Source organism: Triturus cristatus, chromosome 1_1 (assembly GCF_964204655.1).
Source record: "Triturus cristatus chromosome 1_1, aTriCri1.1, whole genome shotgun sequence".
Lineage (NCBI taxonomy): Eukaryota > Metazoa > Chordata > Amphibia > Caudata > Salamandridae > Triturus > Triturus cristatus.
Genome location: NC_140579.1, coordinates 662,222,842 through 662,235,569, shown reverse-complemented (window position 1 = coordinate 662,235,569; position 12,728 = coordinate 662,222,842).

Below are 12,728 nucleotides of genomic sequence, written 5' to 3'. Positions count from 1 at the left end.
CACTACCCAAACACCACTTTCTACCCTAAACCCTAAAACACTACCCGCAGCAAGACCCCCTACACTACCCAAAGACCACTGCACTACCCTAAACCCTAAAACACTACCCCCAAACGACCCCCTACACTACCCAAAGACCACTGTACTACAATAAACCCTAAAACACTAATGAGGCATGACGCCCTACACTACCCAAACACCACTGCACTGCCCTAAACCCTAAAACACTACCCCCAGCACGACCCCTACACTAGATAAACCCCACTGCACTGTACTAAACCCTAAAACACTACCCCCAGCACGACCCCCTACACTACCCAAACATCACTGCACAACCCTAAACCCTAAAACACTACCCCAGCACAATCCGCTACACTACACAAACGCCAATGCACTACCCTAAACCCTAAAACACTACCCCCAGCACGACCCCCTACACTAGCCAAACACCACTGCACTACCCTAAACCCTAAAACACGACCCCCTACACTACAAAAACACGACTGAACTACCCTAAACCCTAAAACACTACCCCCAGCATGACCCCCTACACTACACAAACACCACTGCACAACCCTAAACCCTAAAACACTACCCCCTACAATACCCAAAAACCACTGCACTACCCTAAACCCTAAAACCCTACCCCCAGCAGTACCCCTCAAACTACCCAAACACCACTACACTACCCTAAACCGTGAAACACTACCCACAGCAGTACCCCCTACACTACCCAAACACCACTGCACAACCCTAAACCCTAAAACACTACCTCCAGCAGTACCGCCTACACTACCCAACCACCACTGCACTACCCTAAACCCTAAACTACTACCCCCAGCACGACCCTCTACACTACCCAAACATAACTGCACTGCCTTAAACCCTGAAACACTACCCCAGCACGACCCCCTATATTACCAAAACACCACTGCACTACACTAAACCCTAAAATACTCCCCCAGCACGACTCCCTAAACTACCCAAACACCACTGCACTACCCTAAACCCTAAATCTACCCCCAGCACGGCCCTCTACACTACCCAAACACCACTGCACTACCCTAAAGCCTAAATCAACCCTCAGCACGACCCCCTACACTACCCAAACACCACTGCAGTACCCTAAACCCTAAAACACTACCCCCAGCATGACCCCCTACACTACCCAAACACCACTGCACTACCCTAAACCCTAAAATACTACCCCAGCACGACCCCCTACACTACCCAAACACCGCTGCACTACCCTAAACCCTAAAACACTACCCCCAACAGTACCCCCTACACTACCCAAATACCACTGCATTACCCTAAACCCTAAACCACTACCCCCAGCATGACCCCCTACACTACCCAAACACCACTGCACTGTCCCAAACCCTAAAACACTACACCCAGCATGACCCACTACACTACCCAAACACCACTGTACTACCCTAAACCCTAAAACACTCCCCCCAGCATGACTCCCTATACTACCCAAACAACACTGCACTACCCTAAACCCTAAATCTACCCCCAGCATGACCCCCTACACTACCAAAACACCACTGCACTACTCTAAACCCTAAATCTACCCTCAGCACGACCCCCTACATTACTCAAAAACCACTGAACTACCCTAAACCCTAAGACACTACCCCAGCACGACCCCCTACACTACACAAACACCCCTGCACTACCCTACACCCTAAAACTACCTCAAGCACGACCCCCTACACAACACAAACACCACTGCACCACCCTAAACCCTAAACCACTACCCCCAGCACGACCCCCTACACTACCCAAACACCACTGCACTGCCCTAAACACGACCCCCAGCACGACACCCTACACTACAGAAACACCACTGCACTACCCTAAACCCTAACACACTACGCCCAGCACGACTCCCTACACTCCCGAAACACCACTGCAATACCCTAAACCCTAAATCTACCCCCAGCACGACCCCCTACACTACCGAAACACCACTGTACTACCCTAAACCCTAAATCTACCCTCAGCACGACCCCCTACACTACTCAAATACCACTGCAGTACCCTAAACCCTAAATCTACCCCCAGCTCGACCCCCTACACTACTCAAACACCACTGCACTACCCTAAACCCTAAACCACTACCCCCAGCACGACCCCCTACACTACCCAAACACCACTGCACTGCACTAAACACTACCCCCAGCACGACACCCTACACTACCCAAACACCACTGCAATACCCTAAACCCTAAAACACTCCCCCAGCACGAATCCCTACACTCCCCAAACACCACTGCACTACCCTAAACCCTAAATCTGCCGCCAGCACGCCCCCTACACTACCGAAACTCCACAGCACTGCCCTAAACACTACCCCCAGCATGACACCCTACACTACCCAAACACAACTCCAATACCCTAAACCCTAAAACACTCCCCAGCACCACTCCCTAGACTACCCAAACACCACTGCACTACCCTAAACCCTAAAACACTACCCCCAGCACGACCCCCTACTCTACTCGAACACCACTGCACTACCCTAAACCCTAAAACACTACCTCCAGCACGACCCCTACACCACCCAAACACCACTGCACTACCCTAAACCCTAAAACACTACCCTCAGCACGACCCCCTAAACTACCCTAACACCACTGCACTACCCTAAACCCTAAAACACTACCTACAGCACGACCACCTACACTACCAAAACACCACTGCACTACCCTAAGCCCTAAAACACTACCCCAGCACATCCCCCTACACTACCCAAACACCACTGCACTGCCCTAAACCCTAAAACACTACCCCCAGCATGACCCCCTACACTGGATGAACACCACTGCACTGCCCTAAACTTTAAAACACTACCCCCAGCACGACCCCCTACACAACCCAAACACCAGTGCACTACCCTAAACCCTAAAACACTACCTCCAGCATGACCCGCTATACTACACAAACACCAATGCACTACCCTAAACCTTAAAACACTACCCCCAGCACGACCCCCTACACTACCCAAACAGCACTGCACTACCCTAAACCCTAAAACACTACCCCCAGCATGACCCCCTACACTGGATGAACACCACTGCACTGCCCTAAACTTTAAAACACTACCCCCGGCACGACCCCCTACACAACCCAAACACCAGTGCACTACCCTAAACCCTAAAACACTAATGAGACATGACCCCCTACACTACCCAAACACCACTTACTACCCTAAACCCTAAAACACTACCCGCAGCAAGACCCCCTACACTACCCAAAGACCACTGCACTACCCTAAACCCTAAAACACTACCCCCAAACGAACCCCTACACTACCCAAAGACCACTGTACTACAATAAACCCTAAAACACTAATGAGGCATGACGCCCTACACTACCCAAACACCACTGCACAACCCTAAACCCTAAAACACTACCTGCAGCACAACCCCCTATACTACCCAAAGACCACTACACTACCCTAAACCCTAAAACACTACCCCCAAATGACCCCCTAAACTACCCAAAGACCACTGTACTACCCTAAACCCTAAAACACGACCCCCTACACTACACAAACACCACTGCAGTATGCTAAACCCTAAAACACTACCCCAAGCACAACCCCCTACAATACCCAAACACCACTGCACTACCCTAAACCCTAAAACACTACCAAGGCATGACCCCCTACACTACCCAAACCACCTGCACAAGCCTAAACCCTAAAACACTACCACCAGCACAACCCCCTACACTACTCAAAGACCACTGAACTACCCTAAACCCTAAAACACTATCCCTCACACGACCCCCTACACTACCCAAACACCACTGCACTACCCTAAACCCTAAAACACTCCCCCCAGCACGACCCCTTACACTTCCCAAACACCACTGCACTAACATAAACCCTACCAAACTACGCCAAGCATGATCCCCTACTCTACCCAAAGACCACAGTACTACCCTAAACCCTAAAACACAACCCCTACACTACACAAACGCCACTGCACTACCATAAACCCTAAAACACTACACAAACACAACTGCACTACCCTTAGACCCTAAAACACTACCCCAGCACGACCCCGTACACTACACAAACAGCACTGCACTACCCTAAACCCTAAAACACTACCCCAGCACGACCCCCTACACTACCCAAACACCACTGCTTACCCTAGTCCCTAAAACACTACCCCCAGCAGTACCCCTCACACTGCCCGAACACCACTGCACTGCCCTAAACACTAAAACACTGTTCCCAGCAGTACCCCCTACATTGCCCGAACACCACTGCACTGCCATAAACTCTAAAACACCACTCCCTGCACGACCAACTACACTGCCCAAACACCACTGCACTGCCCTAAACCTTAAAACACCAACATCCTGCATGAACCCCTACACTGCCCGAACACCACTGCACTGCCCTAAATCCTGAAACACCACCCCCCCTGCACAACCCCCACACTGCCCGAACACCACTGTACTACCCTAAACCCTAAAACACTACCCCAGCACGATCCCCTACACTACACTAACACCACTGCACTACCCTAAACCCTAAATCTACCTCAAGCACGACCCCCTACACAACACAAACACCACTGCACTACCCTAAACCCTAAACCACTACCCCCAGCACGACCCCCTACACTACCCAAACACCACTGCACTGCCCTAAACACTACCCCCAGCACGACACCCTACACTACCCAAACACCACTGCAATACCCTAAACCCTAAAACACTCCCCCAGGATGACTCCCTACATTCCCCAAACACCACTGCACTACCCTAAACCTCTAAATCTACCCCCAGCACGACCCACTAATCTACCGAAACACCACTGCACTACCCTAAACCGTAAATCTACCCTCAGCACGACTCCCTACACTACTCAAAAACCACTGCAGTAGCCTAAACCCTAAATCTACCCCCAGCCCGACCCACTTCACTATTCAAACACCACTGCACTATCCTAAACCACTACCCCCAGCACGACCCCCTACACTACCCAAACACCACTGCACTGCCCTAAACACTACCCCCAGCACGACACCCTACACTACCCAAACACCACTGCACTAACATAAACCCTAAAACACTACGCCAAGCATGATCCCCTACTCTACCCAAAGACCACTGTGCTACCCTAAACCCTAAAACACGACCCCTACACTACACAAACACCACTGCAGTATCCTAAACCCTAACACACTACCCCCAGCACGACCCCTACACTACACAAACTTCACTGCACTACCATAAACCCTAAAACACTACCCCGACACTACACAAACACGACTGCACTACCCCTAAACCCTACCCCCAGCAGTACCCCTCACACTACCCGAACACCACTGCACTGCCCTAAACCCTAAAACACTACTCCCAGCAGTACCCCCTACATTGCCCGAACACCACTGCACTGCCATAAACCCTAAAACACCACTCCCTGCACGACCCCCTACACTGCCCAAACACCACTGCACTGCCCTACACCCTACAACACCACCCCCCTACATGAACCCCTACACTGCCCGAACACCACTGCACTGCCCTTAATCCTAAAACACCACCCCCCTGCATGACCCCCTACACTGCCAGAACACCACTGCACTACCCTAAACCCTAAAACACTACCCCAGCACGATCCCCTACACTACACAAACACCACTGCACTACCCTAAACCCTAAACCACTACCCCCAGCACGACCCCCTACACTACCCAAACACCACAGCACTGCCCTAAACACTACCCCCAGCACGACACCCTACACTACCCAAACACAACTGCAATACCCTAAACCCTAAAACACTCCCCCAGCATGACTCCCTACACTCCCCTAACACCACTGCACTACCCTAAACCTCTAAATCTACCCCCAGCACGACCCACTACACTACCGAAACACCACTGCACTACCCTAAACCGTAAATCTACCCTCAGCACGACCTCCTACACTACTCAAAAACCACTGCAGTAGCCTAAACCCTAAATCTACCCCCAGCCCGACCCCCTACAATACTCAAACACCACTGCACTATCCTAAACCACTACCCCCAGCACGACCCCCTACACTACCCAAACACCACTGCACTGCCCTAAACACTACCCCAAGCACGAAACCCTACACTACCCAAACACAACTTCAATACCATAAACCCTAAAACACTTCCCAGCACCACTCCCTACACTGCGCAAACACCACTGCACTACCCTAAACCCTAAAACACTACCCCCAGAATGACCCCCTACACTACACAAACACAACTGCACTACCATAAACCCTAAGACACTTCCCCCTACACTACACAATCACCACTGCACCACCCTAAACCCTAAAACACTACCCCCAGCATGACCCCCTACACTACCCGAACACCACTGCTCTACCCAAAACTCTAAAACACTACCCCAGCACGACCCCCTACAATACCCAAACACCACTGCACTATACTAAACCCAACATACACTACCACTAGCACGACCCCCTACACTACACAAACACCACTGCACTACCCTAAACCCTAAAACACTCCCCCAGCACCACTCCCTACACTACACAAACACCCCTGCACTACCCTAAACCCTAAAAAACTACCCCAGCACGACCCCCTACACTACCCGAACACCACTGCTCTAACCAAAACTCTAAAACACTACCCCAGCACGACCCCCTACACTACCCAAATACCACAGCACTACCATAAACCCTAAAACACTACCCGCTACACGACCCCCTACAGCATGACTCCCTACACTGCCCAAACAACACTGCACTACCCTAAACTCTAAATCTACCCCCAGCATGACCCCCTACACTACCCAAACACTGCTGCACTACTCTAAACCCTAAATCTACCCTCAGCACGACCCCCTACACTACTCAAAAACCACTGAACTACCCTAAACCCTAAGAACTACCCCAGCACGACCCCCTACACAACACAAACACCACTGCACTGCCCTAAACCCTAAAACACTACCCCAGCACGATCCCCTACACTACACAAACTCCACTGCACTACCCTACACCCTAAATCTACCTCAAGCACGACCCCCTACACAACACAAACACCACTGCACTACCCTAAACCCTAAACCACTACCCCCAGCACGACCCCCTACACTACCCAAACACCACTGCACTGCCCTAAACACAACACCCAGCACGACACCCTACACTACAGAAACACCACTGCACTACCTTAAACCCTAAAACACTCCCTCCAGCACGACTCCCTACACTCCCCAAACACCAATGCACTACCCTAAACCCTAAATCTACCCCCAGCACGACCCCCTACACTATCGAAACACCACTGTACTACCCTAAACCCTAAATCTACCCTCAGCACGACCCCCTACACTACTCAAAAACCACTGCAGTACCCTAAACCCTAAATCTACCCCCAGCCCGACCCCCTACACTACTCAAACACCACTGCACTACCCTAAACCCTAAACCACTATCCCCTGCACGACCCCCTACACTACCCAAACACCACTGCACTGCACTAAACACTACCCCCAGCACGACACCCTACACTACCCAAACACAACTCCAATACCCTAAACCCTAAAACACTCCCCAGCACCACTCCCTACACTACCCAAACACCACTGCACTACCCTAAACCCTAAAACACTACCCCCAGAATGACCCCTACACTACCCAAACACCACTGCACTGTCCCAAACCCTAAAACACTACACCCAGCATGACCCACTACACTACCCAAACCCCACTGTACCACCCTAAACCCTAAAACACTCCCCCCAGCATGACTCCCTATACTACCCAAACAACACTGCACTACCCTAAACCCTAAATCTACCCCCAGCATGACCCCCTACACTACCAAAACACCACTGCACTACTCTAAACCCTAAATCTACCCTCAGCACGACCCCCTACATTACTCAAAAACCACTGAACTACCCTAAACCCTAAGACACTACCCCAGCACGACCCCCTACACTACACAAACACCCCTGCACTACCCTACACCCTAAAACTACCTCAAGCACGACCCCCTACACAACACAAACACCACTGCACCACCCTAAACCCTAAACCACTACCCCCAGCACGACCCCCTACACTACCCAAAAACCACTGCACTGCCCTAAACACGACCCCCAGCACGACACCCTACACTACAGAAACACCACTGCACTACCCTAAACCCTAACACACTACGCCCAGCACGACTCCCTACACTCCCGGAACACCACTGCAATACCCTAAACCCTAAATCTACCCCCAGCACGACCCCCTACACTACCGAAACACCACTGTACTACCCTAAACCCTAAATCTACCCTCAGCACGACCCCCTACACTACTCAAATACCACTGCAGTACCCTAAACCCTAAATCTACCCCCAGCCCGACCCCCTACACTACTCAAACACCACTGCACTACCCTAAACCCTAAACCACTACCCCCAGCACGACCCCCTACACTACCCAAACACCACTGCACTGCACTAAACACTACCCCCAGCACGACACCCTACACTACCCAAACACCACTGCAATACCCTAAACCCTAAAACACTCCCCCAGCACGAATCCCTACACTCCCCAAACACCACTGCACTACCCTAAACCCTAAATCTGCCGCCAGCACGCCCCCTACACTACCGAAACTCCACAGCACTGCCCTAAACACTACCCCCAGCATGACACCCTACACTACCCAAACACAACTCCAATACCCTAAACCCTAAAACACTCCCCAGCACCACTCCCTAGACTACCCAAACACCACTGCACTACCCTAAACCCTAAAACACTACCCCCAGCACGACCCCCTACTCTACTCGAACACCACTGCACTACCCTAAACCCTAAAACACTACCTCCAGCACGACCCCTACACCACCCAAACACCACTGCACTACCCTAAACCCTAAAACACTACCCTCAGCACGACCCCCTAAACTACCCTAACACCACTGCACTACCCTAAACCCTAAAACACTACCTACAGCACGACCACCTACACTACCAAAACACCACTGCACTACCCTAAGCCCTAAAACACTACCCCAGCACATCCCCCTACACTACCCAAACACCACTGCACTGCCCTAAACCCTAAAACACTACCCCCAGCATGACCCCCTACACTGGATGAACACCACTGCACTGCCCTAAACTTTAAAACACTACCCCCGGCACGACCCCCTACACAACCCAAACACCAGTGCACTACCCTAAACCCTAAAACACTACCTCCAGCATGACCCGCTATACTACACAAACACCAATGCACTACCCTAAACCTTAAAACACTACCCCCAGCACGACCCCCTACACTACCCAAACAGCACTGCACTACCCTAAACCCTAAAACACTAATGAGACATGACCCCCTACACTACCCAAACACCACTTACTACCCTAAACCCTAAAACACTACCCGCAGCAAGACCCCCTACACTACCCAAAGACCACTGCACTACCCTAAACCCTAAAACACTACCCCCAAACGAACCCCTACACTACCCAAAGACCACTGTGCTACAATAAACCCTAAAACACTAATGAGGCATGACGCCCTACACTACCCAAACACCACTGCACAACCCTAAACCCTAAAACACTACCTGCAGCACAACCCCCTATACTACCCAAAGACCACTACACTACCCTAAACCCTAAAACACTACCCCCAAATGACCCCCTAAACTACCCAAAGACCACTGTACTACCCTAAACCCTAAAACACGACCCCCTACACTACACAAACACCACTGCAGTATGCTAAACCCTAAAACACTACCCCAAGCACAACCCCCTACAATACCCAAACACCACTGCACTACCCTAAACCCTAAAACACTACCAAGGCATGACCCCCTACACTACCCAAACCACCTGCACAAGCCTAAACCCTAAAACACTACCACCAGCACAACCCCCTACACTACTCAAAGACCACTGAACTACCCTAAACCCTAAAACACTATCCCTCACACGACCCCCTACACTACCCAAACACCACTGCACTACCCTAAACCCTAAAACACTCCCCCCAGCACGACCCCTTACACTTCCCAAACACCACTGCACTAACATAAACCCTACCAAACTACGCCAAGCATGATCCCCTACTCTACCCAAAGACCACAGTACTACCCTAAACCCTAAAACACAACCCCTACACTACACAAACGCCACTGCACTACCATAAACCCTAAAACACTACCCCAACACTACACAAACACAACTGCACTACCCTTAGACCCTAAAACACTACCCCAGCACGACCCCGTACACTACACAAACAGCACTGCACTACCCTAAACCCTAAAACACTACCCCAGCACGACCCCCTACACTACCCAAACACCACTGCTTACCCTAGTCCCTAAAACACTACCCCCAGCAGTACCCCTCACACTGCCCGAACACCACTGCACTGCCCTAAACACTAAAACACTGTTCCCAGCAGTACCCCCTACATTGCCCGAACACCACTGCACTGCCATAAACTCTAAAACACCACTCCCTGCACGACCAACTACACTGCCCAAACACCACTGCACTGCCCTAAACCTTAAAACACCAACATCCTGCATGAACCCCTACACTGCCCGAACACCACTGCACTGCCCTAAATCCTGAAACACCACCCCCCCTGCACAACCCCCCACACTGCCCGAACACCACTGTACTACCCTAAACCCTAAAACACTACCCCAGCACGATCCCCTACACTACACCAACACCACTGCACTACCCTAAACCCTAAATCTACCTCAAGCACGACCCCCTACACAACACAAACACCACTGCACTACCCTAAACCCTAAACCACTACCCCCAGCACGACCCCCTACACTACCCAAACACCACTGCACTGCCCTAAACACTACCCCCAGCATGACACCCTACACTACCCAAACACCACTGCAATACCCTAAACCCTAAAACACTCCCCCAGGATGACTCCCTACACTCCCCAAACACCACTGCACTACCCTAAACCTCTAAATCTACCCCCAGCACGACCCACTAATCTACCGAAACACCACTGCACTACCCTAAACCGTAAATCTACCCTCAGCACGACTCCCTACACTACTCAAAAACCACTGCAGTAGCCTAAACCCTAAATCTACCCCCAGCCCGACCCACTTCACTATTCAAACACCACTGCACTATCCTAAACCACTACCCCCAGCACGACCCCCTACACTACCCAAACACCACTGCACTGCCCTAAACACTACCCCCAGCACGACACCCTACACTACCCAAACACCACTGCACTAACATAAACCCTAAAACACTACGCCAAGCATGATCCCCTACTCTACCCAAAGACCACTGTGCTACCCTAAACCCTAAAACACGACCCCTACACTACACAAACACCACTGCAGTATCCTAAACCCTAACACACTACCCCCAGCACGACCCCTACACTACACAAACTTCACTGCACTACCATAAACCCTAAAACACTACCCCGACACTACACAAACACGACTGCACTACCCCTAAACCCTACCCCCAGCAGTACCCCTCACACTACCCGAACACCACTGCACTGCCCTAAACCCTAAAACACTACTCCCAGCAGTACCCCCTACATTGCCCGAACACCACTGCACTGCCATAAACCCTAAAACACCACTCCCTGCACGACCCCCTACACTGCCCAAACACCACTGCACTGCCCTACACCCTACAACACCACCCCCCTACATGAACCCCTACACTGCCCGAACACCACTGCACTGCCCTTAATCCTAAAACACCACCCCCCTGCATGACCCCCTACACTGCCAGAACACCACTGCACTACCCTAAACCCTAAAACACTACCCCAGCACGATCCCCTACACTACACAAACACCACTGCACTACCCTAAACCCTAAACCACTACCCCCAGCACGACCCCCTACACTACCCAAACACCACAGCACTGCCCTAAACACTACCCCCAGCACGACACCCTACACTACCCAAACACAACTGCAATACCCTAAACCCTAAAACACTCCCCCAGCATGACTCCCTACACTCCCCTAACACCACTGCACTACCCTAAACCTCTAAATCTACCCCCAGCACGACCCACTACACTACCGAAACACCACTGCACTACCCTAAACCGTAAATCTACCCTCAGCACGACCTCCTACACTACTCAAAAACCACTGCAGTAGCCTAAACCCTAAATCTACCCCCAGCCCGACCCCCTACAATACTCAAACACCACTGCACTATCCTAAACCACTACCCCCAGCACGACCCCCTACACTACCCAAACACCACTGCACTGCCCTAAACACTACCCCAAGCACGAAACCCTACACTACCCAAACACAACTTCAATACCATAAACCCTAAAACACTTCCCAGCACCACTCCCTACACTGCGCAAACACCACTGCACTACCCTAAACCCTAAAACACTACCCCCAGAATGACCCCCTACACTACACAAACACAACTGCACTACCATAAACCCTAAGACACTTCCCCCTACACTACACAATCACCACTGCACCACCCTAAACCCTAAAACACTACCCCCAGCATGACCCCCTACACTACCCGAACACCACTGCTCTACCCAAAACTCTAAAACACTACCCCAGCACGACCCCCTACAATACCCAAACACCACTGCACTATACTAAACCCAACATACACTACCACTAGCACGACCCCCTACACTACACAAACACCACTGCACTAC